At 42.3% G+C, this 16,419-nt stretch overlaps 1 protein-coding gene across 11 annotated transcripts in view; it reads left to right on the top strand.

Moving 5' to 3' along the window:
- The first annotated feature begins 3,692 nt into the window (after positions 1–3,692).
- LMNTD1 (lamin tail domain containing 1) overlaps positions 3,693–16,419 on the top strand; it is a 511,366-nt gene continuing 498,639 nt past the window's right edge. For all 11 annotated transcript variants that reach the window (XM_042946102.1, XM_042946101.1, XM_042946104.1 and 8 more), the window contains exon 1: positions 3,693–4,319. The gene's annotated coding sequence lies outside the window, so the exon portion shown is untranslated. The remainder of the gene's footprint in view (positions 4,320–16,419) is intronic.

Below are 16,419 nucleotides of genomic sequence, written 5' to 3'. Positions count from 1 at the left end.
ATAGGTATGTTGAAGATCTCATATTATATCTGGAGAAATAAATGTGTTTTCTTAGAGCTTTGAAGACTTTAAATAGCAAGTGACATTTTTTTTTCTTTTTAGGCTGCTGGTAGGAAAAGAGACTGGAAGGGATACAGAGTACATGCAGAAGGCAATGGGGAAAGACAATGGTGGCCTCAAGTGGAATGGAAACATAGTGGAGGCTGAAAATCAGACAGGTTTGAAAGAGATTTTTCCAGAAAAGTAAATAAAGACTTTGTGACAAACTGGTTGGGGGTGGGGAGGGGAGGTGAGAACAGAAGTGAGAATGAATATTAAACTCCAGCCTTCTGGCCTGAGCCACTTGTTGGATGGAGGGGATGAAAAACACAGGAGAAACAGGCTGAAAGGTTGGGTAATCAAGAGCTCAGTTCTTGAGAAGTGTCAGATACTGTCATGTATTGACTGAGATGTACCAGACACTATGTTAGCTATTCCACTTGTCACAGCATCCCTTTTAGGAACAGTATTCCCATTTTACACAAAGCAAACTGTAGATCATGAGGTTGAAGTAGCATGGCCAAGCTAAATCAGCTCAAAGTGACAAAGTCACTTGCTACCCAAGTCTGGTTGGCTGGCTGTGGGGTAAGCATTCTTTTCACTATACACAGTTCTTGGAAACTATGTCCATACTTCCCATTTTGAAATCTACATGGGGTTGGAGCAAGCTAGCACCCAAGGTGAGTAAACAGGTGATATGTTATTTTTTAAATCCAAGTTCTCAGGGGTGCCTGGGTGGCTCAGTCGGTTGAGCGTCCGACTTCAGCTCAGGTCATGATCTCACAGTCTGTGAGTTTGAGCCCCGCGTTGGGCTCTGTGCTGACAGCTCAGAGCCTGGAGCCTGCTTCGGATTCTGTGTTTCCCTCTTTCTTTCCCCCTCCCCTGCTCATGCTCTGTCTCTCTCTGTCTCAAAAATAAATAAGAACATTAAAAAAAAATTAAAAAAAATAAATCCAAGTTCTCAGATTTATGATGCATAATGTTTTCCTATCCCCTCTCCACTTCTCCCTGCAGAGTTTTGCAATGTTTTGAACACCAGCAAGATACCTAGGACCTTAATGGTTTACAATAAAGGAGCAAAGCCACTATGCCAGAAATCAATGATAATGAAAAGAGCAACAACACCCAGCAGTGAACAATATTTTTACTCACAAACCATACATGAATCAATATAAGATAGATCAACTAAGAAATTCTGAAAAACTATTTCTCAAAATGGCTAAACCATTCAAGTAAAAAATTAATGCAAGCCACCCAGTACAGAAGGCTACAAAAGGAAGTATTGAGATTCCCATTAAACAATCAAAAACTTAAAAAGATACAATGTTAGGCAAAAAGAAATGATACCATAACTGTAGAATTTAAAATCTGCAATTCCCAAATTTCTCAACCAAATGCCAAATTCAGTAAATGTGCATGCTAAAACCTGAACATTCTTCTTTTTAACTGCTTTTCTCTGCAGCACATTGACACTTTAGCAAACTGAAATGCCTTTCCTATCTGCACAGTCTCATGATTCTCTCCCTCTCTGGGCTGATGTCCCCCTCAGCTATTGAAGCCAGAAATTAGGCTTGATTAATGAACCTAGAAAGAACTCAATGCATTACTAACAATTGTGTCTATTACTGAAAGTACCAGCTTGAGGCTCTTAAAAGGAGAGAAAATGAGGGAGAGATTTTTGAAAGGTCTTATCGCCTACATTACAAATTCTATTTTGTTGAGTCTGATCCTTCAACAGAATAATCAAATTACATTCAGTCTTCTTAAAGCTGGGTATGGTCACACGTAATTTTCATGGTTTTGGGAGATTCCCCATGGAGATAAATAAAAAGTAGCATTAATATGCCCACTAAAAGATAAACACACAAACCACCACCACCCCCCAATGATAGTACTACAGTGTCCTTCTGCCAGATTCTTGTGTCCACCTGCACCTCTCCCTGCAGAGATCTAGCTGGCATTCACTACTGCCTCACTCAGGCAAAGGACGGGATGCTGAAAATACATTAAGAAAAGCTTCCCGTTTTCTAGTCCTTCAAAACAGGATGGCCAACTGCTGACAACCCAAAGATGAAAGAAAAAAAAAAGAAAGAAAGACGGCGGGGAGAGGGGGGGAGGACTACCTGAGGCCTTCTATCAGAATGAGGGGTTAATCCAAAGGGCAGAAAAGCTGAGCTCTATACCTTTTTAAAGGCCCTTTCTAGTGACACAACAGATCTAACGAAGAATTGCTGAGCCACATCATACTGGAAAATTTGTAAATGTTCCTCCTCGCTGTTACCAGGCTGGAAGAATTCTTTTTAATGCAATGCTGTGATGCACTGACACAGCTAACCTGATGGGTTTCACAGCTATGAAATGTGCCCTGCATCTATTTCCCTTCTAAGTCCCTAAAGACCAGGGGCAATGCTGACCCGTAATTACATTCAACGCTTGCTCTGCTCAAGATGCCATTTGATGCTGAAAAAGTAGTGGTTTAGCAACACCAGGCGGCTCTAGGATGCTAAAATAACAACGCCAACACTCAATTACGAACCCAGGTACTCGCTTGTAAGCTCTAGTGCCGCACAAGGAGCCACATTCAAAGCTCACGTCCCTTCAGGTTGAAGCTTATGATGCTTTCTGCTATGAACCCTCGCAAAGTTTCTAGTCTGCAAAACGGAATTACTTTTAAAGTCCCCTCGTCTGGACTCGTCTCTCCAGACGGGTTGGCGGCAAGGGGAAATAGGGACGGAGGACGGTTAAGCGTTCAAACGAAATTTTAAAACCTAAAAACCAATCCTGTTTTCAGAGGAGAAAGTAAGCGTTCACCAAACCGTCACCCGGCAAGCGAACATCCGATTTCCATTTGGAGAGAAAAATGTTAAAGAAGCCATACATACATTTCCCTGCCCAACAAAAGTGGCCTCTAAACTCCCCTGCCAAGGACACTGGGAGGAAACAGAGAAGCAGGACACAAGCTTGTACTTCTCAGAGGCGCGTGTGCGCGGCGGGCAGAACGCGCAAAGGCGAACACAACAGGGAAAAGGTGAACCGGAGGAACTGGGAGCCAGTGGCCGCAGGGTAGAACCGGCGAAGAAACCCAAGGTGCAGACGGAGGGGTGAGGGGGCGGGGAAGGGAGAGCCCGAGGCTCCAGGAGGAGAAGGGAGGGATCCTAGACGTTGCCCAGAAATCGCAGCAGCGGAGTAAAGTTAATACTTACTCAGTTTCGCAACTGCGCCGCCCCCGCAGGCCGCCCGCCCAGGCCGGCCGGGGCGCTGAGGACGCGACGGCGTCCGAAGCTCGGCGGCCGCCCAGCTCCTGTCCCGGCCGCGCCGCCCGGCGCGCCTCCCTCCGCCGCACCCGGCGGGCCGCACGCCCCGCACCGGCTGGAGGCCCCGGCTCCCGGCGCGTCCTCTCGGCGCACCTCCCGGCCAGCGCTAGGTGAGTGTGGACGCCCCTGGCTGAGCTGCCGCGGTGTGGGAGCGCGCGGGCAGCGGCTGTGCCGCCCGCAGGAGCCGCCCCCAGCGCCGCCGCCGCTGCCGCGGGCGGTCTAGCGAGGCTCGGCGAGGAGAGGGGCGGCGAGCGTTGTGCCGGACGGTGGAGTTGGCGGCCGGCTCGCTCCCGCGACCGGTGCCTCTGGGCTGGGGGCCGGGCTGGGGGCCGGGCCGGCTCGGGCACCCGGGCGGCTCCGCCCCTTCGCCGGGCCGCGGGTAGAGCGCGCGAGAGGAGCGGCGCGGGGGCGCCCCCCTCGGCCGGGCGCTCGGGTTACAGCCCCGGCTCTCCGGCTTCCCCGCCCGCGCCTCGCCGGTTCACTCGCGCCGTGAGAGACATTGTAACGGAACTGGGACGCCAGCGCTGCATTGTGGGAGCTTTTAAAGCGGCGGGGAGCGCGGCGCAGCCGCTCGGGCCCACCGGGCCAAGCTCACCCCAGCGCCCCTAGCTCGGCCCCGCCGCCGCTCGCCCCACCACACACCCCCGACCGCCGAGGCCTGTGGACCAGAAAAGCCAGAAATGGTGAGATGACCAGTGCCTACTGACTCTCACAGGAGCAAAATCTTCCAGAGCTCCGGGTGAGACTTGTAAAACTGCCCTCTACGGTCATGTCGGAAAGTAGGAGGCTTATTCTGCAGACGCTTAAAAAAGAAAAAAAGAAAAGAAAACAAAACAAAACCTTCCATCCTCCAAGGACTGGGTTTGAATTGCTTTTCATCTGGAGTGGCAGTGATTCAGCGACCCCCTTCTCAGCGGCAGGCAGTGACAGAGACAGGAGATGAAAAACACAGCGAATGAATCAGACGTGAGTAACCAAGTTTAGAAAGAGCTGGGCTCAGATTCAGAAAACTGCTCCCCCCCTCCCTGACCCTTAAATACAGCAAATAGTCGAGGAAGAAAACCAGTGCTTTCATCTGGAAATGCAGATATGTATGTGGTTCTCCCTATCCCACCTTTTTTTTTTTTTTTTTTTTTTTTAAATGGCACGCAATTACTCTAGCCACTGGACAAAATTCAGTCTTTGGTCCAGGCTTGTGCTCACACATGCCCACAACTCAGCAACAGCTATTAATTTGGAGGGAGATGGAGTGAAGATAATGGTTGAGATACAAGAAAACATTCCAATTATAAAATGCCCCTTTTAATTCTCCAGACAGTTTTCTTTTTTTTTTTTAAATCAGAACAAGGATATTAAATTTGAAGCACAACTTGTTACAGCTTCTCTTACCAAAGACCTGATTTGTTTTGTTTTGAGTTTGTGTTTGTAGGTCTTTTGTTTCTTCCTCTTGTTTTTTGACCTTTAGTTATTGCACAGCTCATTAGTTCCTTTGCCTTTGAGGTGAACTGAGGAGAAAGAGAGATCAGTGAGACTCAAATTTGGCTGGTAAACATTTGGAGGATTTGTGGACAAGGAGAGTTCTCTAGGATTCAGATGCAAACCCTGAGGGAATTTTACTTAAGGTGATTCCTTAGGGCATGGATCCTCTTCTCAAGAGGACTTTTCCAGACTTAACGTTAACATTTCCTAAACTCTCATTCCCTTGTCAACCTTTCACTCCACTGAACAACATCAGTCACCCACCTAATTGCCAAATCTAATGGAAAAATTTAATCCGCATTTTGTTATGCCCGTTGTGGCATTTGCCAATTTTGACCTCTTCCTTCCTTGAACTTTCCTCCCCCCACCCTTTTTTGTTGTTGTTGATAGTCCTCCCTTTTTGGTGGAGGTCTTGAAACAGGGGTGAGTGATAGCTGGCAGAAGTGTGGCTATTGTTAAACTAGGATTCAGGATCTTACTGAAGGACATATCTTTTATCTTTCTGTAAGGGGAATGGAAGTAGAAGAAGAACCTTAATCTAGTTTCTGTTGGTCACCAGTAGCGTCCTGACCTCAATTTTATCACACATCCAGAGGTGAACAGTGGACTGGCTTATGACAACCGACTTTCACATGACTAGCATTTAAATCAGGATGAAGTTGACTGTGATAGTATAACCATGACCAATATTTAGGATAAACACTTACTAGGCTCCAGGTACATGATGAAGTATCCCCGCCTCCAAACCAGCGTGTGTCTTACTGATGGTGCCAGAGTCAAGTGAATTTATCTCTGTCCAGTCCTGAATCAACCCAGAAAAATCTCTTCTCTACCTCAACCCCATATGGTTAATACATTTTTTCTTCAGTGTAGAGTGCAATTTGTTTTAAGCTTTCTTAGCTATAATCACATCCCTGTTAAGCTTTCCTGAGATCATACCAAATGTCCTTGACAGGATTTTGTAAACAACCCTTATTTCTGGTTTCTAATATATTCCCCAAAAGTAATCTACCTAGAATCAGTGAGTATTCATGCACCTTAAGCCCTGTGACATAATCAGATTTGACTTTCAGGAAAATAATCTGAGAGGGTAGATTCAGAAAAGAGGAGAATCCCAAGAAAGATTTGTGAAGGGGGAGGGGGACACCATCTAGAAATATATTACTGTGTATTATTATTTTCCTATTGCTACTAAAAAAGTTACCACAAACTTAGTGGCTAAAATCAAGAATGTGTTATCTTGCAGTTCTGGAGGTCAGAAATTCTAAAGTCAAGGTGTGGGCTGTGTTCCATCTGGAGTCTCTAGGGGAGAATCCATTGCTTTGTTTTTTCTAGTTTGTAGATGCTATCTGATTTCCTTGGCTTGTGGCCTCTTCCTCCGTATTTAAGGCAATAGCATACATATCATCTTCAAATCTGTCTCTCTTCTTGTGACCTCTGCTTCATGGTTAGGGGCTATCTTTTTCTCTAAGGTAGGCAAAGAAAATAGGAATTGATGTAGATACATTTCTAGCCATATATGTTACAAACTGAATTGAACCGGATTATTTGTAGGAAGAGATGAGTGTTTTAATTATTAGTCACAGCATCATAGGGATAACTTATTTGACTGTAAAATTGCTGAAGTGGTGACCCATTAGTCCAGCTAAACCTATATCCGTCCTGGTCACTCGTGTAACTGAAACCCAAGGTGTAAACACACTCAGAAAACCAGGTTCAGATCTGCACTTTCTGGGGGATAATTCCCTTTCTCTGGAAATGCCTGGCAACTCTTTTTTATGGTGTCTAGTAGACTCATATTGCCAAGTTTGAGAAACATGTGTCTAGACCAACATTTCCCAAACTGGCCTACCAGGGAACATCATCCTGTAAGATGGGATGCTGGGAAGACAGTTGCTCCATGCTTGGATAAGGTCCATAGAACACAGTTGTAATTACGGTTTAGGCCAACCAAGAACCTTGTCAGTGGGACAGATCCATCAAGGACAGAGTGTTGGGAAATTCTTTCATGAGGAAGTCTAAGGGAGAAACAAACATTTTGTCACAACAAATAGGTATGTGTGCTGGCAGGAATAAATTATGGGCTTATGATTATAACTTATTTTTTTTTTTTTTATTATCTATCCCCACCTTTCCTTCTTTTTCTCCTCTTCTTTCCCTAACTGTATGTTTCACCCAGACTACTTACAGCTTCATACCTCTCAAATGGTGGCTCAGGACCACTTCTTATTCTTTACCACATCACCTTGAAATTGCCTGTGTACCTTTAAAAACATTTTTTTAATATTTATTTTCTGAGAGACAGAGAGAGAGACAGAGTGTGAGCAGGGGAGGGACAGAGAGAGAGGGAGACACAGAATCTGAAGCAGGCTCCAGGCTCCCAGGTGTCAGCACAGAGCCCAATGTGGGGCTCAAACTCATGAACCGTGAGATGATGACCTGAGCCAAAGTCAGACGTTCAACCGACTGAGCCACCCAGGCGCCCTGAAATTGCCTGTTTACTTTTAGAGCCATTCCTATCCTCCCCTAATGTCACCTCTACCTGCTTTGTAAAGCCAGGGACTGTGTTGTATTTATCACTGTATTCCCCATGCCTGATACAGGGCCTGGCTCAGGCTGGGAGCTCAATTAATATTAGTTGAAATAACAATTAAATGAATGAGTGACAATATAAATGGAACAAACTCCGGGCACCTGGGTGGCTCAGTCAGTTGAGCGTCTGACTTCGGCTCAGGTCAATGTCTCATGGGTTCGTGAGTTCAGGCCCGGCGTCAGGCTCTGTGCTAACAGCTCAGAGCCTGGAGCCTGTTTCAGATTCTGTGTCTCCCTCTCTCTACCCCTTCCCCATTCATGCTCTGTCTCTCCTCTGTCTCTCAAAAATGAATAAACGTTAAAAAAAATTTTTTTAAATAAAAAAAAATGGAACAAACTCATGCCACTTACCTGTTATACTTGTCTTTAATAAACATTTTGAAAAATGTAATAAACTGTGGTATTGTGCCAGGTTCTGAGATTATAAAAATTAATATGACATAATCTCAGCCTTCCATGACCTCACAGTTCATCTAAGAAAACACATACTTAAAAAGAAAATAAGGCAGGTAATACTAGTTGCCTATCTCATTTCCTTTCTTCCTTTTGCTCTTAGTAACAGAAATCTGATTTTGTGCCCAGTGAAAAATTTCATTTCATAACCTTCCTTGCAGAAAGCAATGGTATGTGGATGGGAGGTATTGTATGGAACTCCTTATTTGTGTACCTGGTGGTAAGTTACTAGCAGGGCTGACTCAAGCCCTATGATTGCTTGGAATATGATTGATATAGCTGGAGTTACAGCAGCAATCTTGTGACATCAATACTACCTGGAAGCTCAAAGTCATATGCTAAAATTTGTACAAATGGGGTCATTTATTCAGCCTATCACTATTACTGATAAATTTGGAAGGAAAAGGAAAACAGTCACCTTTTCTCTTCAGTATGTATATATGGAAAGCAAGTAAATATGGTATTCTTTCCCATTCTTAATGAAAAACCTGTATACATACTGAAATAAGGTAAAGATATGTAAATATTGTGATTTATTTGACCAACATAAAGGGGCTTTTTAGAAACAAAGCACAGTTCTCAGAGCTGTAGGAATTTTTAATTTCATGATATTTTCTTCTTAAAAAAAAAAAAAGATTAGTTACCAAGTCATAAACAACCCCTTAAGCAACCCTCCAATAACTTGATGGGGAGGAGAGTGATGACCAGTATATTTTGTTAAGCAATGAAGTACAGTATGGAATTAAAATACAACATAAGCTATAAATGGGAATTGTAACCGGCTATACCAAAAGGAATACATGCAAATATATTCAGAAATAGTATTTAAAATATGATTGGGTCCTATTTATGTAGCAGTTTTTTGAGAGGATAATCCCATAAAAATGAAAAAGTCTTGATATTTTTTTATTATAGGCTAGAAGAATGAATTTAATCAGCTGAGATTAACTTTTGGGGGCTCTCTACAAGAGCCTATATTAGGATCAGTATATTGGGGGAAAACAGTGAATGCAGTACCTGGTGTTATGAGGTTACATCTTTGTAAATACATGAAGTAAAATCTGGTCTGTCTGGACTTCTTTCAACCTGAATACTACTCACCACTCTCCTATACTTGTGCAATACTATAATTGAGGTATATAATGATGACCCTAAAATGACTTCTGAATCATAGCAGAAAGATTAAATTATCTTCTGCTTTGCCTGCATATATTTAATTATATTTTTATTAATTGCAAGCTGGAAATTTGATCTGTTTTATAACACTGCTAGATTAACCAGAACCTGCTAATCTGGGACCCAACCATCCACAATCCAGAACTTATAGTTCATGGGAAGAAAAACCCAACACGTGATTAAAAGTGTGAGATTTATATGATCACAGCAAGAATAATCATTACAAATTAACTTAAAATCATCCAGCCACATTTTTAAGAATTACAACAAGTGTATTGGTTAATAATAAATGCCACATAGCTAATTTTTAAAATAGGTATAAAAATTAATGTTCTATAGTAAGAGAAAAAGTAGAGTATGAATAAATAAGTCTTCAATTTGGATTTGATAGAATGTGGTCTGTTAGTGTCTACAAGAGAGCAGATATTAGGTATAGGCCTAGAAATAGTATAAATTGAGGTTATATGTCCAGATTTGGTTTAGGGTCCTGTTAAGTTGCTCCTTATTTTATTTTTGGTTTTCCCAGAGATGTATTATTCTGGTGCCAATAAAGGACCTCCAATAAATACATGGAATAAGTATGTATCTGAGGTAGGGTTACATAGTGGAGCCTGAGACAGGGATTCTGGTGCAAGTGAATTATTGGGAGCATGCCTCAGGAGAGGGGATGTGAGGGAGGTTGCATGGTGTGGGGGGAATAAAGCTAAGTAAGGATATGGTCTCAGCTGGAGACCAGCTGCAGCCTGATTCTATGGAGAATTCTAAAGAAGGGATTGTGCCACAGAGTTGGCCACTTGGGGCAGGAAGCTGGCCTTTTGCACCCCATTATCAGTTACTCATTAGCTGAAGGTTGGTGGTAACTCCCAAGGCAAGGCACTTTCTGTTCTCCCAAAGGTAATCTCTGAGAGGAGGGCAACTACTAGCAGCCAACACTTACACAGTAGCTAGGGATGCAAGTACCAGTCCAAGAAGGCGATCTGGGCAGGGCACCAAGAGTATCCACTACATGTCGTATATAGGTTAGAGGCCCAGAACAACCCTTCATGATCCCATAACAACTGAAGCGTACTACTAAAAGCACTACAGAGGTGAAACAACATGTATGACCTTGTTTCTAAAGGAAAAACGTTCAGAGCACAACTAAGGATACAGGGAACATACCTTCTTTCCTGGCATGGGCTCTCCTCTCACTTACCCCTTGTGTCAAGCAGTGGTAGTAATGGTAGCTTCAGGGACTGAGGCAAGGTGCCCAGCAGGGAAGGAACTAAGGATGTTAGGAAAATTTAGGATCAATCCAGAGAGGCTGGGATGGCAGTAGGGGACTCTTGGGTTAAGGCTTATATCTGAGGTCAACTTGCCAGTCTCCCCCTTTCTTTTCTTCCAGTGGTCCCGAAAACATATGTACCTGCTTATCCTTCCTCTATCAATCCTGCTTCTGCCCACCAGGATTTCTATATCCCTTGACCTCCTCCAGAGCCCTGCTTAACTTTCTCCAAACAGCTCTTCCACCATTCCTTGTATAACAAACATCCAACTTCAGCTTCTCTGACATTTTTTAATAGTTTGACAGCTAAATACGAGGGTAGGTATGGGGAAAGGGAAATAAAAATCCTTCCCATGCTCTCTCCTTTCTAGATTAGCCCAGTGAGCCAAGCCCAGCATGGGTGCTACAGGTGGGTCTTTGGGAAAAACAAGCCCATGTATTTGATTCACTTGCATTTCAAGGGAGCACCCACAAGCTGTTTTAGGAGGTGCTCGGTGAAGGTTCTGGGATGCAGTGTGGGAGTGTAAGTAGACAACTCCAGAAGAGATACAGGAGTGAGCAGGTGGTACAGGAAGAGGGACAAGGCAGTGCATACTGTTCCTCTAGAAAACTCAGGGACTTCCTTCTCTTCCGTCCTGGCCCTTTATCCCCACTCTTCCCTCTCCTGGCCCTACCTTCCACTGAAGACACCATTTTAGACTAATGAAAGATATGTTGACAACTGAGAATATGTCAGTTTGGAGCAGGAGTAGGAAGATACTGGCTACTATAGGCTCTGAAGGAAAGAAGGAAAATCATAATTTTTTTGCTAATCTGGGAACGGAAGAGACATTACTGGGGTGGAAATAAATGACTCGAAGAACTACTGATTTTGAAATTGTAAATACTCCCACTTTGGCTTGAATCAGAACATTTCCTAATACTAAAATAAGCTAAGGGTTGGGGTTGGCCTCTGGAAGTACAGTCCATGTAGATGCTGTATGGCACAGTGGAAGGTAGGAGGTGGGGCTGGTTAAGACATCAATGGTATAATCATCCCATGCCTGACATTTTCTAAGAGACACTCTTCCCTTCCTCCTGGAGATCCCAGTCTTCCTGACCTGTATGGGTGGCAAGTCAATCCATTTAAATAAAAGAACTTTAAAAGAACTCTAATGCCCTTTTCTCAGAGATTTTGGAAAGATGGCAAGACAGATCTTAGGTTCAAGTCCTAACTGCTTCTTATTACCTGGGTGACCATAGTCACATTGTTCAGGGTCTTGGACCATAGTTTTCTTATCTCAAAAATAAATAAATAAAAATTTAAAAAAATAAGAGAAGAGGAGAGAATGATAGTAGTAGCACAAAAAGAGTTATTGTGATTAACTAGAATATTTGTGTACAACATTCAGCACAGTGCCTGGTTATGCAAGTGGTGTTATTATCTGCAGGCACTTAGGTGAGAAGGTACTTCCAGCAAAGCCAATAACTATAATTTATTGTTTCAGGATACTCTGTGCCAGGCACTGTTCTAAATGCTTCTCATATATTAACTTTTCTTTAATACAACAACTTTATCAGGTAGGTACTATTATTACACCCATTTTGTAGATTAGGAAGTCAAAGCAGAGAGAGATTAAGTAATATACCCAAGATTCCATTGTTGGATAATGGCAGAGCTGGGGTTCAGACCCAGGAAGTATGGCTTCAAAATCTATAGTCTTTACCCGTACAATATGTAATCGAAGAGTGGGCAAGAATTAAAAATAGCAGAGAGAATTAAGCATAGAGTTGGCACAAATTCAAGGTGAAAAGATCAGAATGGAATCACAAATTGAGATCTAGGTTAAGCAGGTTCCTTTCATCCAGAATGTGCTGAGGAGAACAGGTGGGGAGTGAGGATTGGGCAGACCCCACAGCATTAAAACCTCCTCATCATGTACTGTTTATCTAGCAAAATAAGTTAGCATACTACTTTAAGATTGATAAGTTTCCAAGTCAATATATAAGCAAACCGGGAAAATAACCCACAGATAACCATGACTAAGGTAACCATGTGCATTTTAAAGGGCATTCCTGGTTGTATGTCTTTTACTAGGTAAAGGACCATCCTAGGAAATGACCCAGTGAGTGCTAGTTCTACTGCTTAAATCAGCTTTGTCACCCTGGGTAAGTCCTTTTACTTTCTGGGACCTCTGTAAGATAGAAGTATGAGCTGCCAATGGTTTTTGGAACCCCAGCATTGACTGGCAGATCTGGCTGCCAAGTGGGAGTCCCCTTTCCCTCTTCTACTGTTCCCTATTTATCCCCCATGTGTGTTTATTGCGAAACACTTCATTCCAGGTGGGACTGCATTGTTCTTATAGCAAGGGCTTACAAAATTACCTCCAATATCACATGTAGCTCTAATATTCTGAATATATGAATCATAAATAATTGATTCCATTGAAAGACAGGAGACATGGCAGAATAGGCTTGTTTCTACTTCTAATAATGACCCAAATAGCAGTTTAAAATCTAGCTAAAAAATCCAGAAAAAAAATTTTAGGTGAGGCTTTAAAATAGATTTGCACCAGAAACATAATATCAAGTCAATATAATTCTATTATATAGTTTTTACTTTGTCCTGTGACTTCACTCTGAGCATTCAATTTATATATCAATTTCTGAGCATTGGTTTTCAAAACAGTCATTGTCCTGTGAGGTCTATGAACCACTAGAGCTTTATAACAAATAAATGAACAAAGAGTAGATACCCTAAGAAGAAATAGCCTCATGTTACTTGTTGCCCTTAAAACTGGGAAGTCCAAGTACTAATAGGGGTCATGACAGCATGTCAAACTGTAGAAAAACTGCACAATAATCCAGTGATTCTAGATGGAAGTAATCAATTCAGCTTTGTAGTTTCAGAGAGTAAAGAAAGGGAAATCTTTTTTCTTCTCCTCAGGGCAGAGACATTTTCTGTTTTCTGTTTTTGTGTTTTAATTTTAGCACCTTATGTTCTCTAGGGAAATGTTGGTTAAAACAAAAACTATGTACTAGAACCCAAGTGTCAGAAATTAATCAAAGATGGAGTAACATGTCAGTCTCTCTTCTCTTGTAATAAGAGTAATCATGATTGTACTGGGCGGGGGGGCTCTTTGTAGGTAAGGGTTCTAGGCCTGTCTGGTCATTTTATGCAGGAGCAAATGAGAGGGTTATTAGGAAAAAAATCTGGCACAAAAACAGACACTCAGATCAATGGAACAGAATAGAGAACCCAGAAATGGACCCACAAAATATATGGCCAACTAATCTTTGGCAAAGCAGGAAAGAATATCCAGTGGAATGAGAGTCTCTTCAGGGGCTCCTGGGTGGCTCAGTTGGTTAAACGTCTGACTTTGGCTCAGGTCATGATCTCGCGGTCCGTGAGTTCAAGCCCCACGTCGGGCTCTGTGCTGACAGCTCAGAGCCTGGAGCCTGTTTCAGATTCTGTGTCTCCCTCTCTCTCTCTGACCCTCCCCCGTTCATGCTCTGTCTCTCTCTGTCTCAAAAATAAATAAACGTTAAAAAAAAAAAAAAAAAAAAGTCTCTTCAGCAAGTGGTACTGGGAAAACTGGACAGTGACATTGCAGAAGAATGAACCTGGACTACTTTCTTACACCATACACAAAAAGAAACTCAAAATGGATGAAAGACCTAAATGTAAGACAGGAAGCCATCAAAATCCTCAAGGAGAAAGCAGGCAAAAACCTCTTTGATCTTTCCCGCAGCAATTTCCTACTCAACACATCTCTGGAGGCAAGGGAAACAAAAGCAAAAATGAACTACTGGGACCTCATCAAAGTAAAAAGCTTCTGCACAGCGAAGGAAACAATCAGCAAAACTAAAAGGCAACCGACAGAATGGGAGAAGATATTTGCAAATGATACATCAGATAAAGGGTTGGTATCCAAAATCTATAAAGAACTTATCAAACTCAACACCCAAAGTACAAATAATCCAGTGAAGAAATGGGCAAAAGACATGAGTAGACACTTCTCCAAAGAAGACATCCAGATGGCCAACCAACACATGAAAACATGCTCAACATCACTCATCATCTGGGAAATACAAATCAAAACCACACTGAGATACCACCTGACACCTGTCAGAATGGCTACATGAACAACTCAGGCAACAACAGATGTTGGCGAGGATGCAGAGAAACAGGATCTCTTTTGCACTGCTGGTGGGAGCCAGCCACTCTGGAAAACAGTATGGAGGTTCCTCAAAAAACTAAAAATAGAACTATCTTATGACCCAGCAATTGCACTACTAGATATTTATCCAAGGGATACAGGTATGCTATTTCAAAGGGACACTTGCACCCCCATGTTTATAGCAGCACTATCAACAATAGCGAAAGTATGGAAAGAGCCCAAATGTCCATCAATGGATGAATGGATAAAGAATTTGTGGTATATACATACCACAACTTCTACATATATATATATGTATATATATACGCACATATATATACACACACACACACACATATACAGTGGAGTATTGGCAATCAAAAAGAATGAAATCTTGCCATTTGCAACTACGTGGATGGAACTAGAGGGTATTATGCTAGGCGAAATTAGAGAAAGACAAAAAATCATATGACTTTACTCATATGAGGACTTTAAGATACAAAACAGATGAACACAAGGGAAGGGAAGCAAAAATCATATAAAAACAGGGAGAGGGGGGCACCTGGGTGGCTCAGTTGGTTAAGCGTCCGACTTCAGCTCAGGTCACGATCTCGCGGTCTGTGAGTTCGAGCCCTGCATCAGGCTCTGGGCTGATGGCTCAGAGCCTGGAGCCTGCTTCCAATTCTGTGTCTCCCTCTCTCTCTGCCCCTCCCCTGTTCATGCTCTGTCTCTCTCTGTCCCAAAAATAAATTAACGTTAAAAAAAAAAAAAACAGGGAGAGGGACAAAACATAAGAGACTCTTAAGTATGGAGAATAAACAGAGGGTTACTGGAGGGGTTGTGGGAAGGGAGATGGGCTAAATGGGTAAAGGGCATTAAGGAATCTATTCCTGAAATCATTGTTGCGCTATATGCTAACTTGGATGTAAATTTAAAAAATAAATGAAAGAAGAAAAAGGAAAGAAAAAGAAAGGAAAGGAAAGGAAAAAAAAGAAAAGAGAAAAGAAAACAAAAGAAAGATCAAGTGAAAATAAGCAAAACAAGACAAAATGAAATATGGGAGTTATTTTCCAGACTTGGGCAATTAACACCCATTCCAGGGTGCTGTGCAACAAAGGAAACCAGTGGAGACCCTGTGGCATCATCATTCAAAGCAGGTGATTTTAATTAATCACTTCTTTCTAGTAGGCTGAAGTTGGAAAAGGAAGTGGTGATTTGGAAGAGAGACTGTTTTGCACATAACTGTTTTACTGTGAGAGCTCAAAGACATCCTTAGGATATATTTTAGAGATAGTGCAGAATTCACATGAATGATTAAAATTCAAATTTCTAAGATTGAAAGTAGATTATAGATAGATGATTCCCAAATTTAATATAGGCAGGAAAGAAGATGCATTGGGAAGTAACAGGTTTGGAAGACCTTTGAAAGGCTTTAGGTACTGAATTATAATCCTCATAGGCCATGGACAACATCCTGGAGCTCTTTTCTCTGCTTTTAAACCTACTCTCCACCAGACAGTTCAGTAGTTACTATGCAAGTAAGAGGTGCCTGCGTGAGTCTTTTTTATTAGGTATATAAATGCACTTTTCAGAACTCTCTTCAGATACTTGAGTCTGACTGAGTGAGGACAGTTATAAGGTAAGATAGAATATTTGAGAATGAACATGTTGAAGCCTTCTAATGCTGTTTGTCTGTTTTAACTCATTTTCTTCCTGGCTATCATAACCCCCATTTTGAAGGCAAGAGAACTGAGCACTATAGATGCTTCAGGAAAACTGAGAAGTGTGTGGATCAGCATTAGAATCAGGATGGTGGTGCTGTTTTAGGGCAATTTATTTAATCTGTTTGGGTCTCAGTTTCTGCATGTGTAAAAAGAGATGACCGTAATTAATATTTATCAAATAGAATGGTTGAATGGTTAACTATGTCTGACCTAGCATAGGCTGCAGTTCAAGTTCGCTA

The sequence above is a fragment of the Panthera leo genome, chromosome B4 (assembly GCF_018350215.1).
Source record: "Panthera leo isolate Ple1 chromosome B4, P.leo_Ple1_pat1.1, whole genome shotgun sequence".
Classification (NCBI taxonomy): domain Eukaryota; kingdom Metazoa; phylum Chordata; class Mammalia; order Carnivora; family Felidae; genus Panthera; species Panthera leo.
This window is presented reverse-complemented; position numbering and strand designations above follow the sequence as displayed.